This window comes from Thunnus maccoyii, chromosome 6 (genome assembly GCF_910596095.1).
Source record: "Thunnus maccoyii chromosome 6, fThuMac1.1, whole genome shotgun sequence".
In the NCBI taxonomy this organism is placed as follows: Eukaryota; Metazoa; Chordata; class Actinopteri; order Scombriformes; family Scombridae; genus Thunnus; species Thunnus maccoyii.
This window is the reverse complement of record NC_056538.1, coordinates 14,448,435-14,471,835: the sequence shown is the minus strand read 5'-3', so window position 1 is coordinate 14,471,835 and position 23,401 is coordinate 14,448,435. Positions and strand designations below refer to the sequence as shown.

Below are 23,401 nucleotides of genomic sequence, written 5' to 3'. Positions count from 1 at the left end.
TATTATTCTCTTCATCTCATCCTCTCATCATTTTTCATTTCATTTCACTTCATCTGTGTGGTTTTCTGTGTCTATCAGTGTGAGTGGCAGTGAGTGGGCGCATGAGAGCGGGAGAGAGGGATGAAGGAGGGGAGGAGCGGAGAGAGAAGAGACAGCATCAGGGCTTCTCGTAGTGGTTGAGAGATATTCATGGACAATATATGAAATGCGCTGTAAAAATCCTCCTCAAACTTTGAATAAAATACCACACATTGACACGCTCTTGTACACACTTTTGTGGGATTTCTGTAATAAAGATAGATTCACAAAGAACAACTTTTATTTCAGAGTTTAACTGACAGAGGGACCAAGAGTGAAGTAAAACACATACATTTACGTATAGTCACAGCCACACCAGCCACAGAAAGTTCTACAACAAAGACCCTTAAGGCTCATTTATGCTCCCTTTACAAACAAAAATAAATATGTCCATTTCAAACAATTTAACCATCACTGCCCACACACTTCCACACATCCTTTATGTTGGCATAGATGTTAAGCAATACATCCACTAGAGGGCAGTTCAGAGGCAAAAGTTTCTGACAACAACAAACATGGCGATGGCGGAGGGGGTCCTTAAAATGAACCTGGTCTGTTAGGCCATTAAATACATCACGAAGTGGACGGAGAATTCTTCTTCCTAATATTACCGATGAGAGAAACTGATGTGTCTCACTGGTCTCAGTTTAACTATTGGCTATGCTGCCACCATGATTTACGGTGGTACTGCTCTGTTTCATCTGTATCTGTAAGCTTTCAGAAAATGTGCACAAATACAGACCAAATGAACACGGAGTACAGACAGAAGGCTCCGCCCGTATCCGTATTTAATGTTGAGCATAAATGAGCCTTTAGACTATACAACGTTGACAGTTTAATTATACAACAGTTTGTCTTTTGACTTCACTTATCAGCATTTTCTTCCTGGAGGAGTTTTGCCTCCGCATCCATCTGCTGGGAGCTGAAAGCTGCAGGTCGTAAAAAAAAGTTTCACACATGTGCAAATAATCATAAAACATTATAATATAAGAGTATAGATTTCCATTACAACACAGATTAGATTTATTTGATTATCAGACAAGGAGGTGAGGGAGCAATGTGACATCCAAAAAACGATATGCTCTAGGTAAGAGAAGATGTTCTGCTTCTGCTTAATCCAATAATAAAAAAAACAGCCAGCTCTCACACTTTATGAATAACACTCCACCACTAATGCATAAAGCAGAGGAAACCTATTGAATATTCTAATGTTTCAATTTGGTGAGAATGCACTCGTACTTATAAAGTGTTGTGTAATGCAAAACAAAGAGGGCTTTTGTCAGTTTGACATTAAAACCTGAAGCAAGTGCCGATAGAGTCTGAAGACTAATAAAAAGAAGAGGTTTGCTCGGAGGAACATAAGTCACACTTATTAGATAATTTTGTGCTACAGTCTGAAAGAAAATGATACCATTACTTAAGAGGGGAAATTGGTTTTATATGATAACTAGGTTTGTGTGATAAGTTGATATACAGTACTGTGCAAAAGTTTTTGGCACTTTAAATATTTAGATTCTTATCCACTATGCAAAACCATCAGCGAAGCGTCTGATCGGTCCCAAATTCATACTGCAGCATGACAACGACCCCAAACATACAGCCAGAATCATGAAGAACTATCTTCAGCACCAAGAAGAACAAGGAGTCCTGCAGCAGATGGTTTTGCTCCCACAGAGCCCTGATCTCAACATCATGGATTCAGTCTGAGATTACATGAAGAGACAGAAGCAGCTGAGATGCCAAATCCACAGAAGAACTGTGGAAACTTCTCCAAGATGCAGGAACAACCTTGAAAAACTGAGTGCAGGTGTACCGAGGAGAGCTGCTGTTGTTTTAAAGGCAAAGCTGCTCACACACATATTGATTTAATTTGGGTTTCTTCTGTTTACTGAACCTTGTATGAAGTTAACTGATAAATACAAATAAAACCACATTTTTTGAAAGTATCCTTACTTTACTTTTAGTGCCTAAAACCTTTGCAGAGTACTGTATATAATGAGATGATATACATTTTTCTACCATCAGAGTAGCTTATTGAAACATATATATTGGTATCTGTATATGCCGGCTGATAAATAAGAAGTTGCGGTTCAGGAATGCTTAAGATATGTTTGATTTAATATAGAAACAACATCTCCATTATATAGTTTTTCCACCAAACTGCACTGAAGTTTATTTTTCAACTGTTCAATATCCCACTCAGTGTACACCTTGGTCACAATTATTTTAAAACTCAATTCAAAGGATTCTTGTCAAAAATGTTCGTTTATGTTAAGAGCTGCAGCGATTAGTCGATTAATCAATTAGTCAATCGATAAATCAATCAGCATTTTGATAATCAAATAATCATTTTAGTCTTTTAAAGAAAAATGGGGAACATGTGCTTGTTGCAGCCTCTCAAACACATGATAGTAAACTGATTATCTTTGGATTTTTGACTGTTGATTGGACAAAACAAGAAATTTGAAGATGTCATTATGAACATTAAATGAAAATTATAACGTTATTTTTCTCTATTTTCTGACATTCTGTAGACAAAACAATTAATCGAGAAAATATTTGTAGATTAATTGATGATAAGAATAATCATTGCAGCCCTATGTATGTTATGTGTTTATGTAAAAAAAAAAAAATAGACAACCGGTCGATATATCACTACTGTTTTTTTTTATTCAAATATCAGGATTGATATGAGCCTCAAAAACTAGTATTAATTGGTTGTACTGATTTCACAATATTCAGTACATTAAAATGACATCTATTATTTAAGATTTTATCCATATCACTCACTAATGATAATTAAATGAAGGCCAAAATCTGTATCAAAATGACAACACTGACTGTGGGCTCCAGAGTTACTGTTTTGTCCCAGTATATCCCTGTTTACCATGTGAGTCTCTTCTCTTCACAACCTGCTGTTCTGGACACCAACTGTACTTCTGATCCACTTGATATTTTAACGGACTCCCATCTGCCTGTCTACTGCTTTGTTTTACCTTGTGCTTGTTGCAAGACAACTCAAATCACTGTTATGCTGTTCGCACTTGTTGGGCGAGCATCAGCTAAACGGTGTGATAATACAGTACCAAGCTAAAATGCCTGTAAAAAAAAAAAAAAATCCCTCTTTCCTCTTAAAAAAAATCATATCAGTAGAGTGTGAGGAGGGAATAGGGAGGGCTGTGATAGAAAAAGGGCACCTGTTACAGTTAGTCATCTCTCAGTAACCGTAGAAACGGCCAATAGGGATGTAAAATTGCCGTCACCTTGGGAACAGAATGGACTGGAGAGAACGAGATAGCAGAAATGTATAGAATAAGTAGTGGAATGATGGATGTCATTGTGACAGGTTATACTTAGCATAATAAGGTGTAAGGTGTGCGTGTGTCTGTGTGTGTGTGTGTGTGCGCGTGTGTGTCATTGTGTGTTTTTGTATGTCAGTCAAACAAAGAAAAATCAAGGCGTAGGGAGGAATTAATCAGCGCTCTCTTCCTTTCAGTGGAGCGTTCTGATGGATACAGTTATTATGTAAATGACTGTTCCTACATTTGCTCTGCAGATCCTAATTTCGCCTTCTGTGTCGCTGCCTCCTTTGCACAGAGATCTAAAAGCAAGCGGGGCTTATGTGGGTGTAAAAGATTAGTAGCAGCTCCTCTACGAGTGGAGTGAACTACACTGACCTCTGAGTCACAGTAACCCTTCGATCGGAGCGGCGAGCGCTGTATTGAGATGTGTTTGAGTTTCGAAGATTTCCTACACAAATTCAACCCACTCTTTAGAATCTGGTTGAAACATTTTGATCCTGTTGTTCCACTTATCCATTTTAAATTAATCCAAAATATCTTCGGCGTGTGGAGGAATGTCCCCAACCAGCCCACAGAGAAGATTTAGGAAGACCCCCCCCCCCTTTTTCTAAAGAAAAAGCAGAAACCGGAGCACAACGTCAGCAAATGACTGGTGCAAAAACAGAGGCTTTATCTGCTTTTTCACCTCAGCTTCAAAAAACAAAGATATTTAAAATCTCTTATGGTGTGTTTAGACCAAAAATGCTTACATTGGTGAGGGCTTGTTGTTTCAGGTATGGTTGAGACAATGAAATACCACCCAGGAAGTCCAGTTTGAATAATAGATCCATGAGTTTGAGCTTATCATACGCCAAAATACTGCTCAACAGTTTATGACACTATGAGGTAGGAATTTGCTGCTCTGGAGAGATATCACAGTGACAATCATTTCATCTTTTGTCATGATGATTGTGTGGTAAACAGAAGAAATGTGACGTTCAAGTTACAAAGTAATCAGGATGTGCTCTTGCACAACACAGCACCTTGCTGAATGACGTCAACATTTCTTTGCCACAAAAACTGAGTCAGGTTAAACTTTTTGGCCATGCTTTTTTTTTTCACCAAAGCCCTGTGAATTCACTGCTGTTCCACTGCAGTGGTTGCATTGAAATGAGTGAGGGTTCTGTGTTTTCTAATGCAGTACTGTCGTCTGTCTGAACACAGCAAACATAGAGTAAACTATGTGTTGTATTAGTATTAGCAAAATAGGTATAGTCAGGCAAGTTGTTTGAATATGTTTGATTATATTTATCAGAATTTGTCGATAGTTTGTTATCCGAATCATTTTGCTACGATGCTTGCAACCTTGTCTTACAAATGAAGCACAATTACATTATTAAATGTTACTTTTATAAATCTGAATGTGTGTGAATCATTTGAACAAGCATTTTAAAGATCAGCTTCCTCTTCTTTACAAACTCTTTGAGGCTGTACAGCAGGCATAGTGGTACTTTGAGCTAAATACTAACGTTAGCATGACAACATGTTCATAGTAACAATGCGTATAGCAGGTAAAAAGTTTACCATGATCACCATCTTAGATTGGCATGTTAGCATGCTAACATTTGCTACTTAGCAGCAAATAAACACAAAGTACAGCAGAAACTGATGGGAAAGTCTTTAGTTTTGCAGATTTTTGGTCATAAACCAAAGTATTGTATAAATTAAATTTTTGACCTGATGATGGCCCCAAAGGGGACTTTAAATTTTCACCAAAGATATTACATTTCATCCTGAGAGGGTTAGGGTTAGGGTTAATTTCATGGTAATCCATCCAATAGTTGTTGAGACATTTCACTATTAACTTAAAATGTAAAATGAAATATAATTTTGAGATGTTTTCACCTGATTACATGCACATCTTCCCACTTAAAGGTTGACCTTACACCTGATGAAAATATTATGTCTAGTTTTTATAAAAAATTACATCTCACCCTGCACTTATCAATTTAAGATTCTGGAGAAAAGATTTTCTATTTGCTTTACAGCTTGATAAGAACCCTGAAAACCACTTTTAAACTGCTGGATGCAATTTCACTGTGAAATATTTTCCTCTTCTAGTTAAACCTTAAAGTCAGTTGGGAAACATTTGGAAAAAGAGTCGCAAGAACCTCAACCCACGAGTATGTGCTGTACTCAGTGTTTTACAGGTTAGCTTCAGCAGATGGGCAGAAAAGTGTGATGCACCCAGGCAAAAACACAAGGAAAAATTTATGCCCAGATGTAATGATTTTTCTACCACAGCCAAGACAAAGTATCTTGAAATCTTACACGTATAATGTGTGTCTATGTGATGTTCATGAGTCTGTAAAGCACATAAAATACCTGTTTGGGTATTTATGTGTATTTTCTTTTTCTTTCTGAAGTGAGTGTTCTTGTATCGTTTTCACAAATGAGAACGCCAGACCTCATCTTTCATTCCTGTTTTCCCATCCCTCTATCATCAGCTTCCTTTTCCTTCATCTCTCTCAGGTCAGGTCAGGTTAGATTCCAAATAGGCTCCAAAATAACCATCGTAATTTATATGGGGGAGCTTAGAGTCCGCCTGCCAGAAATTCTATCTGAGAGTGGTCTGTAATATTTTGTGCACTGAAGGTGGGTTTATTTTATAACGTTATAACACTTTGACGCAGAGCTAAATTCTTTATGAATATTGGCTGCTGCAAGAAAATAACCCACCATTTTTCCTCTCATTCATTTCATTTCATCATTTATTTTTTCAATCACTTCATTGCACTTCCAACATAAATTTGATGTAAAACTCTTATTTTTAACAAAGTAATACACATGCAATGATAGAGAGGTGTATGACACCACTTTTTGATAATTTTCACATTTTTCCCAGCTGAAATATCTGCCGTATAGGTGGAAAAAAATATAAAACTCTGAAATAACATCCCCACAAAGGTTGAAAATTAGTTGGAAAAATGTTGACTTAGCTTCGTGGCAAATGTCAGCTGAATTAGGTTACACAATGCCAGAGAACATAGCATAAATGTTAATTATGTATTTGGCATTTGACTAATGTGAGGTAGAGGAAGGGGAAAGACGGAATCAAATGTTCTTAAATACAAATTGGTGCTTCCAAGCAAACACACACACACATATGTGACTGGTAGTGACAGCTTGATCAGAAAGTTGTATTTCTCTTCCTTTGACTGATCCGACAGGAAACAGACATACAGCCTCTGTATCCTGGCAACAGTCGTCTTTCTGTGGCACTGAGAGATGGACAGGATGCAAGGGCATGTGTGTGTGTCAGTGTGCTTGCATGTGTGAATAATGGATTGTGAATATATTTGTGTCTCATGACAGTTTAACCTCCTAAAATCTTCTGGACTCAGCAGTCGTTCCAAATTCATAAAGTCATGCTACGTGGCCAAACTTTCAAACCCACAAAAGTTTATTTTCAATTTTTACAAAATTGTCAGGCTGAAATCTGTATCAAATAACATACACAACATGTGGAGTATGTCTATTTGTAGTATTGGTGCAGCCATATACAATATGCAGTCTTGGTTTCAATATTTGACTGTAAGCAAACTGTAAACATCATATCTCTGTGCAGTGTAAGCAGATGCAGTTTGGTTATAATAAAGATATATACTGCATATCATTGCCCTGAGGCAGCTAAAAAGTCTTCACAATGTAATACCTGATGTTTCTGATGAATCACATAAGGAGGTGAAATGGGTTTAATGTTGCATTTTGAGATAGATTTGACTATTTAACACCTTTAAATCATGATAACTTAAAAAATACAAGCATGTGCATGAATTTCTAAAGAAGCATTACTGATGTTTTAAAGACATATTTATTTTTAAACATATTCCTAAAATGTGATTTTCCATTTGGTGCCTCAAGGTAACATTGTGTCAATACAGAAGGGTATATTGTAAGGATAATACAATGCTCAATGTTGAAAAGTAGAAAATTGGAAAATTGACTTCAATTTTCTAAAATTGTACTTTTTGTCGTCAGATGAAAGTGTAATTAAGATTTTAGAGTTGTTTTTCTAATTTTCTATTTGTGGACTGTTGGATAGAAAAATGAAAAATTGAAAAATAGAAAATCAGAGGTTTTATTTCTATTGGTGTCTTGGGCTGCCTGAGAGGGCGGGGTCCAAGCGCCTGACTCAACTTACGTCTGATTGGCTGATGGGGACGTCACGCCTGCATTCAAGGATTATATCCAGTCATGGCTGTGCACAGATCACACTGCAGGTGAGTCTCATCGGTTTTTCCCTCTAAATGCATATTTGGCAGAGGCGCCAACTCATGAAGGAGACTCTGTGTTTATGTAAATATACAGCATTTAGCTTGAGAGCCATGTATAGTGATTTTCCTGTATTGCCCTGGACGAAAAAGCTAAATATGCTAGCCTACGTAGCAAACATTAGACTTGTTATGCAGTGTGTCCATGCTTCATAAACACTTGCAGGTGCAGCTGCTGCACAGATTGAAATAAAAAAACAAAGTCAGATTGTAGAAGTTAGACTATCATTATAAAGATCAGCTCAGGTAAATGCACACAGTAAATCAGGAGGAATTGGTGCTATAAATGTTTTTGTGTAGATGCTCCAGCAGCTGAGTGATGTTTGATCTGAGCTGTGAATTAAAATCCCTCTTTTCCCTCACATGTGTCCTGTAGTGATGATGTGGTCATCCTGCTCCCTGACTGTGCAGCTGCTCCCTGCAGATCCTCAGCGCTCCTCTGCAACAAACACTCAGCCTTTACATCTGTTTTTATAAACATGTTTCAGAACAAGTTTGTCCATCATTTAGCCGGTAGCTGCAGAGGTGACCCATCTTTTGTCTTTTATACTTCTTTTAATTAGGCAGCTACTGAAAACAGTTGCTACAGCCTCTGTAAGACACTTCAGACCAAATATTTGATTTGTCTGAATTTTCTCAGGTGAAACTACAGTATTATGCAGACACAGCCTTTGATTTTTACAGGTTTTTGCTCAATAAAAAAACAAACAATTCAAATGATGCATCCAGTCTCATGTCTTTTCTTTAATCCTGTTCTGAGTTCAAAAGCATCTGTTTTTAATCCATATTGTAACAAGTTAAATTAGAAAAACTTAATAACATTCAGTTTACACAAACATGTATGACTGATATTCTCACTTTCTTGGTCAGTGTTAATAGAAAAGCAGTTCTTCAGAGTATGGTTGCAGACCAAAGCCCCATTTCCTAAAAGCATCTTAAGGCTAAAACGATCTTAGTCCAATTGTAACTTCATGGACTGAGATCATTTTAGCCTGAAGATGATTTTGAGATTAAAGCCCAGTCTAGTAGAGATTAATGTTGCAAATGATTTTGTGTCACACACAAAGGGCACATCTTGCAGTAAACTTGTTTAATGCTAAACAATCTGAGGCAATAATCCTCTTAAACATCTCAACATTCCACACAATATATTCAACAGTAAGTTCAACAGCATATTCAAGTAATTAACAACTGTGGCAGCTTGGAGTCTGGGACTTGGGATCTGTGCAGGGCCATGACCGGATGTAATCTTTGAATGCAGGCGTGAAGATAGGCGAGACAAGCAGCCCCCGCCAGCCAATCAGACTTAAGTTGAGTTGGGCACTTATACCTCACACTCTCAGGCAGCCCGAGACACCAATAGAAATAAAACCTCTCAGATTTTTCTATTTTTCAATTTTCCATTTTTCTATCCAACAGGCCACAAATAGAAAATTAGAAAAACAACTCTACAATCTTAATTATACATTGATTCGACAAATGAAAAATACAATTTTAGAAACTTTAATTCAGTTTTCCAATTTTCTATTTTTCATTTTTTATATGGAAAATTGAACAAATAAGTGTTACACAGACCATAGAGGTGTATTGTAGTTGAAAATGATAAAACTACTGCAGTGTAATACTCACTGGCACTAATGGACATAAGTACATTATTATGGTGGTTAGCATATTTTCCTAGTGATAGTGGCGATAGTGAGGACAGTGAGCTTAAGAGTAGTGACAGTGAGAAAGAATCAATTTCTTAAGATAAGACTTTATTGATTCCCAGAGGAGAAATTCACAAATTCTTGATTAATGTGTTCCCAAAAACTGTAATATTTGTAAGAGTAAATAAATATGAGAGGAAAATCAAAAGTTTATTACATTTTCATTTCCAAAGTCTGTGTTTTTTCAGCAGTTTCAGTCTAATTCCAGTGAACTCGTCACAACCTGACTTTACTAAACAAATACTGAAATTCATCCATTCAAGCCAGTTTGCAGCTTCAGCAGTTTGAATTAAAAGAGCTGCTGCTGTCGGCCAAAAATTGTCCAGTATTGTGGCTGTTCTGCTTGGTTTGATTCAGTCCTCAAATTTGTTCAGTTTAACTGGTTCAGCTGAGTTTTCAACTAAACCACATTTACGCAAAGAACAGTAATCTGATCCTGCACCAGAGTAGATTTGAAAACATGAAAATTGAATGACATGGAGTCTTTCAGGGTGTTATTAGTACAAGGGGAAGTGACGACGGTGTGACAAACTGTATTATGGCAGACGAAGGAAAAATCTGATTCCCATGGCAGATGTAAATATAATCTTGCTGCATCAGATCTAGACACAATCTGGATAGGAGACGCATGTTAATGCCAGGTGTAAAGGGGCCTTTTGTATATTTGTTTGCGTAGGAGCTCGCGAGCATATCTGTGTGTAGGTGTGTTAGAACAAATGTGAGAGAGAAAAATCTGGAGTTTGGCTCATTTTATGGCTGTGCATGTGAGAGCCAGTGAGGATCTATGTGCATGTTAGAGTGTGTAACAGTGAGAGAGATGACGGCCTGTGTAGGTGTAAGAAAGCGAGCATACCTGTGTGCGTGTGTGTGTGTGTGTGTGTGTGTGTGTGTGTGAGAGAGAGAGTGAGAGTGCGTGTGTGTGCATGTGTGAGTGTGTGCCCTAATCCTCCCCGTCAAAATGATTTTACAGCCCTCGCTCATCTCCTCCAGTCTTTCCAAACAGAGGAAGAGAAGATTAGTCACACCTCCTCCACTCTTGCTCTCAGTCTCTCCCTTTATCCTCTCTTCCACAAGTGTGTATCTGAGTGTGTGTGTATGTGTGTGTGTTTGTGTGCGCGCGTGCGGGTGTGTTTTTGTTTGTGTGTGGGCTCAGCGGTTTTACGTAAAGCTCCATAGAAAAGGCAAGAGAGTCCTTGGCAGCAGAATGCAATTGCTGCTCAATGGACCATTTTCTGCAGAGCTGACCCTGCCGTATTGAGTTTTCTGTAGAGGAGCACGAACACACACACACACACACACACACACACACACACTCACTCACTCACAACAGGCTTTAGGTGATGAAGCTGCAGTGAGACATTCAAAGACAAGGAAAGGTGCAAACACACAGTAAACATGTATAGAGAAAAATGCACAAATAAATAGTGTAGTGTGAGTACACATGTAAATTACACATTTAAAAACACACATAAACATACATATCTAAGTATACACACACACGCACACACACACACACAGAATCTAAGATGACAGAAAGCTCTGGTTTTTCAGAATTAAGTGCCAACATTTGGCTTTATAATATTAATTACCACTTAATCACATATTCACACGTACAGCATGATTGCCTACACAGCTGTTTATACACAGTGCATGTGTGTGTGGGTGAGTGTGTGTTTATATGGTATGTGCAGGCATGTACGTGTGCCTTAAGGTCAAAGGGAAGTGGGCGGTGTTCCCACCATTGTGGAAGTGTGTGTGATAACATGATGACCTCTTCATCGGTTCCGCTCTGTTACCTTTGACCTTAAGCTAAAATGAGGCGTTTTGGGTGAAGGGGGGGGGGGGGGGGGGGCTACACCGTCGTTTACACAATGTCATGTTGTTTATGTGATATTTTTTTAACTGTGGGTCTTGACTCAAAACGGGGGTCACATCTCTCTTCTGAGAGCTTGTCATAGTATGTTTTAAAGAGCCTCACTGAACATACTTTTTGTGCCAGAATGAACAATTTTTCATGAGCTAACCACCATTAAAAGAGCATTTTCTTTTGCTGAATATTTGTATTAATAAGATCATGATTTAATTAAAATGTTTGCCTGCTTGTCAGTTACAGACGAATGTCTCGTAAACAATTTTCCAATTTTCCAGCCAATTTATAGATGAAACATCAGTTTCAGGTCCAGAACATTACTTTTGTGAAAATGAATAATTATATTGGCCGATAATATTTGTCTTCTGCCTTGTTTACATGATAGCAAGACATTGTGAGCATTTTTGTGTCTCATAATGAAGATGCGAGACCTCAAAGCCCCTCACATAATATCATAAAACTGATTCCCACATGTTCCCACAAGTCTTTAATAATAATTATCCTTTTTTGTCTCTTTCTCTCTCTCCCATTTATGTCTCTCCTCCTCTTGTTGGTGCTCTGGGATGATCCTCTGTAAGGTAAGAGACTGACGCATACACCCACATATCACAACACTGAAGTTCATTTATGATGGATGGATAGACAAATAGACAGATAGATAGATAGATAGATAGATAGATAGATAGATAGATAGATAGATAGATAGATAGATAGATAGATAGATAGATAACAGATAAACTAGAAGATTGATAGATGGACAGGGGGAGGATGAATCAATAGAGAGGCTGATGAACAGAAAGATTGATGGAGGGACTGACAGAAGGGTAGACAGATCAACAGATGGGCAAATTAATATATCTCTGATTAATATATTATCACACAGACAGAAATAGACAGATGAACAGAGAGATAAAGAGAGACCAAGAAAGAAAGAGGCAGACAGAAGGACAATCATATCGACAAGTCTGCTAACAGACATTTTGGCTGTGATGGCTTTCCTCTGTTGCCATGGCAGCACTGTCACATACCAGCTGGACTGGAGGAGAGATGCCCCAATACATACACACAAACACATGCATGCATATGCATTTTTTCTTCAGCCAAATTACTTATTTTACTTAATAACATAAATAATAAACACTTCCCTGTAGAGAGGAATGTTATGTAAAATTATGTCATAATTGCATGTGTTGATTTTTACACCCAGCTGCGAGAGTGAGTACATTCTTGATTATTACAGCGATTCCAGCAGCAGGAGGTGAAGACTTAAAGGTGTTATCAGTTAGATGAGGCTCTTTTCCAACATCTTGTGGCAGCTGTGGGAAACAAAAACATCAGCAGTCGATTTTGCTTACAAATTTTAAGATGATGTCTTGTAAGATATCTCCTACAGTGCTGCAGAGATAAGACCTGCATATCATCGTAGTGTCTAACCAACACTTTTAAGTTTTACACTAACAATATCCAAGCCAACAAGGGGCACAAACTGACACAAGTGAGGTGCCACACTGCCTGGCAAGCTTAAATTTGCATGTAACAGCTAAGAAAAGGGAGAATGAGTGTATGGCGACTGACCAGTTCCAACTTTACATCACTATTAACATCTTTTCAGATGCTTCTTGCACCTTTCTATGGAGCAAAATTTAGAGAAAAAATTGTGATATGGAAATCTATGTGAACAGATTAGTAAACCATGGGAATGGATTGTTATCTGTGCATGTTTTATGCCCATTAAACCTCTGTTCTGTCCTGCTCGAAATTCACACTCCACTATCTGACAACAGAAACAGAAAAATATGTAAATGAGAACAACTATATCATGTTTTTGGCTGCACTAACAATATATGTGATCACAGGGAGCAGGAAGGGCCAGAACGTCAGTATTTTCTCTAACACATGACGTCAGGGGGGGCTCCGTATCTTTCAAGTGCTGCACTGATGGTCACTTGTGAAGCAGAAAAATGAAACCAAGTGCATAGTGCACAGTGAATAGTTCAGAGGGGCCTGGGGGATTACAGTGTTCCTGGGCTGGCTTGGCCTGTTTTAAAAGCTTGAAATCTTAGCAGCTGCAGACGTAACAAAGGAGTGACATCATGGATCCGTAGCTTTTGCCAGCCACTGCTCATAATTCATGGTCACTTTGTGCAAAGAGCCAGTAAAATATGAATGCACTTTAATGCACTTTAATACAATTGTAATCCAGTTTAATTCTAAAAAAAAGTACTCCGCATGCAAGAGTATACTCATTATACATATAACAAATAATACACCCAATTAAATTTGACACACAGACAGTTTGGGTTTTCTCACTATTTGTAAAATAAGTACATTGTCATATAGTTGTAAGCTCTCCATTTCGGCATGCAAATGGCTGCTTCGTGCTGTTCTCTAAGTTATCTTTTTCCTTTCATAACATTGTGTTGGAGTCACAGGATTAACACAAATTTCACATCTGTCCTAAATTACCCTAATTATAATTTTCCTCTATTTGATTTCAGCTAATTTAACTTCAAAACATTCAGAAAAGTTCAAACTGTAGGTCATCTCGTGTCTACTTCTGCCCATTATTCTTTCGGTCATTAATCCCTCACTCATTATTCTCAAAGTCACTCACCTCTCTGTTCTCTCTTTCACTCTGTAATACCCCTTTTATAACTGGTATAAAAACACGGTCTGTATCTGGGGATCTTATCTGGACAAGGAAAAACACATGTTAATTGCATTTGGATCAGATCAAACCACATCTGATTGGATCTCAGCCAAATGTCAGTGCAAGATATTCAGCTTGGCCACATTCTTGAGAACAATATCCGCCCAACAAAATTGAAAGATCACTTAACTGTCTTGAACAAACCAAAACTGGCAAAGAGCTACAGACGACTCCTTCCGCTGAAAAAGAAAAGCCATTAAGCAGCAACCTCCTGCCTAATTTGAGATCGGATCACAATGCAGGAAGAATCACAATGTCATCACCCAGATAATGTATCCAAAAATGTTAATAACAGGTGTGAAAGGAGTCTGTATCTCACATCTTTTTCCAGCTCTCTCTCTTTTTGGAGTCTAACTCTCTCCTGTCTCACCTTCTTCACCCTGTTTTCTTCTCTTCCTTTGCCCTCATTCTGTCTTTCTTCCTTCTGTAACCTCATCCCTCCTTCCTCTAACCTTTTCCACCCCAATTCGATCTACCTGAACCTGCCATATATTCTAATCCCAGGGATTCGTCAGTCTCCGCTCCCCCATCTGTCTTTTTAACTTAGATCGACACACACACTCTCTGTCTCTCTCTACCCCTCACCCACCCATTTTTTCCTCCTATGTTTTCTTTCTCTTCCATTGTCCGCCATCTATCAATCACTTCCTGCCCATCTGTTTTCACCTCCTGTCTTGTTTTATGTCTTCTAATCTCAACACCTGCTTCTGCTTTTGTCCTTTCCTCTCCCACCTCTCCATCTCTTTCTCTCTTGCTCTGCCCCTTCCCTTTTCTTTTCAATCGCTCTTACTCCGCTCTCTGCTCCTGTCACTCACATCTACACTATTGCCTTCTGTCAGTCTTATTGGTGAATTGATTACAGCTGAGGTTAAGTTTCAGCAAGGGTTAGGGGTCGAGTATCACGCTGTTCCATCTAGCCGTACTAGATTTTGTATCTTTGTGAGTAGTACTGCATGTACGTGTGTGTGTGTGTGTGTGTGTGTGTGTGTGTGTTATCTGCATTGCAGCGAGCTGTTTCTTTGAGACTTAAATCACTGATTTAACAGATGCTCCGATTGCTTCTTTACTTTATTTCACTTCTCTCCTCATTGCTTGTTCTTTTTAAAGAATCACGTCTCTCCCCCAGGATTTGTTTAAAATTATGCGTGTGTGTGTGTGTGTGTGTGTGTATAATGAGTATAGTAGCATAACTACTTATCCTCACATATATTCAGACACTTTGCAGAAGATTCACACCAACACACACACAGAAGGACATGTAATACACACTTTTGACGCAGATGTGTAATCGGCTGTGCAGTCGCTCTTCAAACACATTAACTTCACCGTGCTTGAAGACAATATATGCAGTTCAAACAAGAGGGGTAACACACACACACAGGTACATACATACCAGCGGACACACTGATGTTAACACAGGTAAGTAACATGGCTACGATAACAGGGTTCAAATGTTTGACCTTGAGTGTGAGTATGCTTGTGGCAAAGAATTAATGTGGTGAAAATACAACACACGTGTGCCTGCTCCAGGTATGCTCAGTTTTAAGTTATTATTGCTAAAGCAGCTTTGAAAAGCAAACGATGATATGTTTGTTTTCTAGTATAATCCCAAAAGCAGAAAAGGTGCCTTCTTTGTCACCTCTATTAGAATGTGAAAATGCAATTTCAGCAGCCTGATAGTTTGGACAACAAATGCAGTCTTTCCAGCATTTACCAGGTCAAATGTGTTTGGAAATGTGTCTTCATGTTATAAAATGTGTGTTTGAGCTGACTTCTGCAGGATGCTGTTCAGTTGTGACAAGTGAACGGAATAATTCTGTTTGGCTTCTGTGAATTAAACTTGTATTTAATACAATGTCACTGCCACACACACACACACACACACACACACACACACACACACACACACACAGAGGAGATGTAGTTATTTTGAAATTCAAAATAGCCTTCTGCAAGTCCCTGATAAGGCAGCCTTGGGCAAGATACAACAAATATTAATATTAGTTTTTATTATTTCACTGTCTTTGTGTCAATGTGTGTGTGTGTGTGTGTGTGTGTGTGTGTGTGTGTGTGTGTGTATGTGTGTGTGTGTGTGTGTGTGTGTGTGTGTGTGTGTGTGTGTGTGTGTGTGTGTGTGTGTGTGCGTGTGTGTGTGTGTGTTTGTGTGGGATTATGTGTGGTTGTGCAGTAGCTGCCATCCATCACTAAACTCCCTATCAATCACTTCCCGTCCAATCAGCTAAGTGGACCTCACCAAGGGTTTTGTGCAAGAATTTGTGTGTCAGTGTTTGAACGCATGTGCAGACTGCTTCATTTAATTCATTTACATTTAATATATTAAGTTTTTACGTTTAGTCAGCGCAACACATTCAAATGTCAGATTTACAGCTTTTCCTGCTCTTTACTCCAATTGAACCCAACATGTGACAGACTTAACAAACAGACACACATCTTCATGACAGTGAGTCAGTCAATGTAACAGACGCCCAATTTTGCCGCCTTGTTCATCTACAGCAGAAGATTCCTTTAAGGGTAGAGTCACAGTTTTTCAAGTCTATCTTAAAACAATATTCAGATGCATAAATGATCATTGAAACAGGTTTTCTTGTTGTAATCATTCCTCCTTTTCATACTAACATAATGCACTTATAGTGTAAGCTCTCCTTCTGTGTAAAAAGGTATTTAAAAGTTTATCTGAAGCTATTATGAAGCTTCAGCCGTCCAAAGTAGTCAAATCAAGTGGATATCTTTGACAGTTATAGTCTTTTTAGTAGTCCCTCTTTTTGTTACGCAGCTCAACAAAGAAACACTGTCTGGGGAGACACAAAGAGGAAATTTGATGCTAAAAAGACTTTGGAAGATATCCACTTGATTTGACCGACTCAGAAGCTTCATATTATCTTCAGATAAACTTTCAAATACATTTTTGCCCAAAACAAGGACTGTGGATTTTGTCCTCCATCACTTACACTGAAAGCACATTTGAAGGAGATCTTTTAATGGTCAGTATGAACAGGAGGAATAATTACAGCAAGAAAATCCTATTTCAACGCTCATTTAGGCACCTGACTGTTGTTTTGAAACAGACTTGAGAAACGGTGAACCTATCCTTTAAGCTGGTAGTGAAACATGAACTTTTTCTTCATTGTTACTCCACATATATAATCAGACATATGTTTGGGATGTGTGTGTTTGTTTCTGTGTGTGTGCGTGTTTTATCAGTAATTTATGTTCTGCCACAGCTTCCTGTCCAGTCTGCTCTGTCTGTGTTTCTGTGGCAGGAATCCTTTAGTCAGAATTATGGCCTCAGGCAGCAGCTACACACTGTCATGCTGTTTGTGTTGGGTGTGTGTTTGTGTTTTTGTGTGCATGTGTGCGTGTGTGTGTGACCTCTGGGGCTACTATTGATCGTGTGTCTGGTGCCCCATTGTCAGCACATAGTTAGCCTCATTATAAATAGGTCTTGCTGTCCACTCTTCCTCCTCTTCCTCCTCTTTACATGTGTTCATCACATGCTCTCTCTCTACCACCATCACCTTCCATTACCCCATCCTCCTCCTCTCCTCTCCTCTCCTCCTCTTCATTTCATAAAAGACGATACATGGGCAGCAAGACGTTGGCAACATTTTCTTTAATGGGAGATGACAGCTTCACTCAGTATGGCAAACACAATGGACTGTGAAGGACAATGGTTTAATGAAACAAAACACTGTTTTGTGTAAATATTGACAGCAGCTAATCTTTTCACCTCAAACAGCAGCTGGTGAATAATGAATTTAACTCTGTCTCTCACTGGCTAAAGTAGGATTCTCACAAAAAAATATCATAATTACATGAATGATGAATACATCATTCTGTCCCAGGTATGTAGTTTGATTAGTCTCAATGAAAAAAAGTAATTTTTGTTGCACCTTTGAAGATACACAGTGAGACAGAAGATGAATCACCAACAATTTTTGTAATTGATCAATCGTTTTGAATAGTTTTTTGAGAAAAATGTCAAAATTCTCTGGTACCAGGTACCAATATTTTCTGGTTTCTACAGTCTGTGACAGTAAACTGAATATCTTTGAGCTGTGACTGTTGGTCAGAACAAAACAAGACATTTTAGATTACATCTTGGGCTTTGGGAAAGAGTGATTGACATTTTATTTCAATTTTCTGATGTTTTACATACAAAACAACTAATGAATTAATCAAAAAATGAATCAATCGAAGATTAATTGATAATGAAAATAGTTGTTAGCTGCTGCCTAATAAATGTAGAGGTTATTCCAGATGTGGGGGTTAAAGCTGTAAAGGTACAATCACTACTGATGGCTTTTTTCAGCTTATAATACCCATCAGGTCATGTGAGGACTCAATAAATCCGTAAATGTAATGTTAGAGCCAGATTTTGTTGCCTTGTGTGAAATAAAAAAGATTTTGAAATCAAATCTGTGTTTCACTGGGAGCCAATGATAAGAGGCCAGTCATGAGGTGATGTGGAATCAGGGAGAGTGTTTGTCAAAAACCTGGCAGCAGCAGCCCGCACCAGCTGCAGCCAGGTCATTGTTGACTGACTGAAGTAGGAGAACAAGCCAACACCAAAGACCTGACATGATGAGATAAAAGCATGGACAGAATAAAAACCTGGACAGGTAGCCCGTCCATTGCAGGGTGAATACACAGACAATCACATTCTCACCTACAAGCAGTTTATAGTTTCCTGTTCACCTGGCCTGCTTGTCTTTGCACTGTAGCAGGGAACCAAAATCCACACAAATACACAGAATATGAGAAGTGCGAACATCTGAGCTGCTGTGCTGCTGACTTGATAATCGCTTGCATGAAATAATCAGATGTGTGAGATATGTTTACAGTGCAAACAATCTCTTATGACTTTGTTTAGGATAAATAACACACAACCCCCCTACAGAATTCAACAGTATACATTTTTCTTTGATTAATCTGTCCTCTGAGATGTCACAGACATTGTTTAATTATCCAAAGACCAGAGTGGCAACAAATTAGCTCACTTCAATTACAGTAATAGACCCATCTTACCAGCTTGTAATTACGGTTTCTGGGCTTGTTCCATATTATGTTCATACTATCGGGGCTATAATTATTTTCCTGACTCAAACTCTTTGCCAACACATATCTAAGCTAGGGTGTACATCAGTTGTGTCATTTTCATTGGTGCTGAATAATGAGATAGTGTGGTTTGGTGTGTTTTGGATCTACTATCTTTTTGTCTGTATCATGTATTAGAACTGCAAATGGGAATCACAAACAATTTTATGGTAGAATGTAATGTGAGATATGCACATAAAAGCTTTTTTTAGATAGTTTTTTAAAGGATAGAAGATAACGCCATGACCAGCACAAGTAGTGCTCTGATAGTTGGGTATCTTTCCAACCTTGAAATTTGATTTGCCCATCTGTGTGGTATTTGGATTCCCAGCACAGAGCACTGGTAGGAGGGGAAGCGCAAAATGGTGGGAGGTTCAGTCAAATGAGGCAGCACACAGCAAGCTGTAGGTATTTTGGTGGAAATTGGGTCTTAGATGTTGGAAATATACATCTTAAAACCACGCCTGTTTCTGGCACAAGTTCACTCTGCTGCTAATTTGGTGATTCTTTCAACATGATCAAACTAAATACTTGGAACAAATATGCAGCAATAACAGAATAATGCGGACACCTTCATGTGTGTTCATTGACAAAATAACTTTCATACTTTTACAGACCAGCTCCACTATATTGTACAGTTAATGCATTTATTACAGATATTACAATTTTACAGGTGTCATTGAACCAAAATGTTAATCTGATGAAGGTGTGGGAGCACATCACACACCCCTGACAGACATATACATTTAGGTGATTAAGTTTAAGTTTAAAAAGTATAGTAACTTGCAAAGAAGGCAGGCGCATTTCAGGATGACGGTTATGTAGTGTAGATGTTATTCCATAGCTGATGTTTCAGCAGTGAGCTGTAGATAATGATTTTAGTATGGCTGGCTTCACAGTTGCCAGCTCACAAGACACAAAAGGTCCAGCGTTTGAATCTCTTTTTCAGGCCTTTATGTGTGTAGTTTGCATTTTTTCCCTCATGTCAAGGTGGGTTTCCTTTGAGTGTTTCAGTATCCAAAGACATGCAGGTCAGGTGAATTTAAAACTTTGAATTGCTGCAACAAAATGATTTTCCCTATAAAATGACTAATCAATCGGTCTATTAAATTTTTCAGAAAACAGTGAAAAAAATGCTGATTGCAGTTTCCCAGAGGCCCTGGTGACATCTTCAAATATCTATTTTGTCTTACCACTAATGGCAATTAGTGGTAAGACATGGCAATGATATAAACAAAGAAAACAGTAAGTGTTCTCATTAGAGAAGCTGTGCTCAGCCTGACAATATGTGTGTCAATGTGTTTTTAGCCTTGTCCAGGATGTACACCGCCTCTCGCCCAGAGCATCTATGAACAGGATAAGCAGCTTGAAAAATGAGCGGATGTTTTAAGTATTTAGTGTTCAGATACAAAAATGTGGATCTAAAGGATGTACACACACTATGTACAGTATCAGTTAAACTTATTTATTTCAATCCAGTCTGCATTGGTAGAGTCAGACTGGAACGGACGCAGACTGATTTTAATGAGTCTCCATGTTATCTGCAGAACTGATACACATTATTATACCAAATAGGAAAATAGAGTTTAAAATTAAATCTGCTTTAACACTGGTTCAGTGATATGAAAATCTACACCTTAGCTGATGAAATGATCGTAATCTTTCCATTTTCAAATATGATGTGTCACAAACCGAGACTTTGTCCCCTGGTAAGACGTGTCTGCCTTCAGGGTCAACACCATCATTTACTACTTACCCATTTTCACTCCTCTAACATGTTCACACCTGCTTTCACCTTGAAACCACCTCAGTCCCTCTCAGTTTTAGTTTCTCTCCATATCCTATCCTTCTTTCATTCAGAAACCTAGTTCCCTTTTTTCAGGATATGTGTATACACACGCGTAGCAGAGATTTATGGCTTACATGAACAGGAAGACTGCCCAACCCCTCATCCTTACAACCACTTCCCATCATCTCAAACACACCTTTTCATCAGCATTCAAATGAAAGGTTAAGGAGTGTGTTTGCACAGGCCAAATCAAGCCAAATGTCACTGTTGTTTATGTCAGTTATTCTCAAATACCACAACAGTTGCATCATATTTCTCAGAAATACTTTTTGGGGAGTAACCCTGTTCTATTTCAGTGCAGCGTGCAGTTACTAGTCCTGGTGTCTCCACCACAGATTCATACACACACACACACACACCCACACACACACACACACACACACACACACACACTGCTCAAGGTGACCCAAGATGTTTTTAAAGGGGAAAGACACAGGTGAGGAAAAGAGGTCATGGGAAAGGAGGGGATGGGCCAAGGGGACATGTGATGACCCAGAAGAAGAAAAGATGGATAGGGATGCATGGAGGGAGGGGGGTTGAGGGAGGAAGAAAGGAAAAGGAGAGGTGAGTGTAATGTCAAGGAGAATTAGATATAACATCGGGGGACTGAGGCATTGTATTGTCATGCTTGTGTGTGTGTGTGTGTGTGTGTGTGTGTGTGTGTGTCTGTGTTCCTGCACAGATAAACAGGGAAGCTCCCAGAAGGGAGTCCACCCTGGAATTTCTAACAGGAAATTTATTCTACCCCTAAACAATGGCATGATGCACGCACACACACACACATACACATAGAAAACACACACACACACACACACACACACACACACACACACACACAAATACACAAAGCCTCTAAATCTTGTTAGTTGTGAAAGACAGTACAACAAAACAAAATCAATCATATCAAATCAAATTAGTCACCTTGGACAGTATGTGCTTGCCTTAGTAGTTGTCCCTTTGTGCATATGTACAGTATGTGTGTGTTCTTTGCATCTAAATGTGTTTATGTTTGTGTATGAGTTATTCAATCATTAAATTTGTGAGCTTTTGTGAGCTTGCACCTGTGCGTGTTTCCATTTATGTGTGTTTGTCTGTGTGAACTAATCACAGCGTGTTTCTAATTCAATTAATACATTTTCATTAGTAATTTGCTGCATTCATGTACAATACCTGCCCCAGGTGTACACTTTGAAGCTGGATCTCATGTGCACACACACACAAACACACACACACACACACACACACACACACACACACACACACAGCCTTTCACACAGTGACATGGTAAACAGAAGGCTGGAGTCGGGTGAAAGGCTCTGCGGCTAAAATAACAAGATGAGCATGAGAACACAGGGAATACACCTCTCTGTTTCTTTCCGTTTCTGCGTGTGTGAAGGTATTCCTGACTTCCTTCCTCTTGTAACAGGAGATTGTAGTGTTGATAATGAAGTGAATTAAAGACAGACTCAGAAGGGAGATGTATACTTTGCAGCATTTGCAGTTGTGTCACAAATGTCCTGGCAGCCATTGTGGAAATCTTTTGGAGATTTAGCTGTGAGCAAATAATGGCTAAACGTTTTACAGCCAGACTGAAAATTATAGGTCTGCTTGAAAAAAGTGACTCTGTTAATTGCTGTAATTCATTTACATATCTCTCTGCAGCAGAGACCAGTCATATCTTTGGTTGCAGTTATTATCTAGCTGGCAGGTTAATGTGAACATGCCAATATCAGCCTCAGGTTAGATAAGAGAAAACATGACATCAGAAACGCAAACACCCCAAAACAGGAAAACAGCAGGTATTAGCAGTTTTCCTTTTATTCTGCTGAGTGTTAAATCACCTCAAAGCCTTTTTAATTTATCACTCAGTTTTCACCAGGTCTGTTATTTCTAAGAAACAGCTGCTTCTTATCAATTTAATCATCACACCTCATAGTTAAAGACGGGTTCAGATGAGGCTCTTTTACTTGTTGCCAAACAAATCCCATGGGTCGCTACTAGCGCCTCTGAAGCCCCACACGTCCCCATGAGTGATGTGACATAACAGATTCAGTCTGTGACTCAGACGCTCAGATTTTCCAACTCCGCAACTATTTTCAAACATGACTGATTCCAGCAGCCGTTTGCTGTACATGTAGGTAGCCAAGCTGGAGAAAGCACAAAAGCAGAGACAAAACCAGCAAGAACTTGAGAAGCTGAAGTTGTGCAGCACAAAGTATAAAATAAAAGTATTTCAAATTTTTTTGTGGGGGGAGATTCAGCGACATTCATAACATAACATTTGTTTATTGGTTCAATAAGTTTCTAAGATTTACCAGAAAGAAACAGATATGTAACTGTAAATACTTATTAAGTGCCTGGAAAAGGAAAGAATTAAAAAATTACATAACATAACATAACATAATGTGCCAAAATGTAAACTTCATCTATAGGCAAGCACACAATTTGACATATA

General features: G+C 38.6%; 1 protein-coding gene across 3 annotated transcripts in view; it reads left to right on the top strand.

The window, feature by feature from the left end:
- LOC121898591 (cGMP-dependent 3',5'-cyclic phosphodiesterase) overlaps positions 1-23,401 on the top strand; it is a 169,953-nt gene that overhangs the window by 107,196 nt on the left and 39,356 nt on the right. The gene's annotated exons all lie outside the window — the stretch shown is intronic.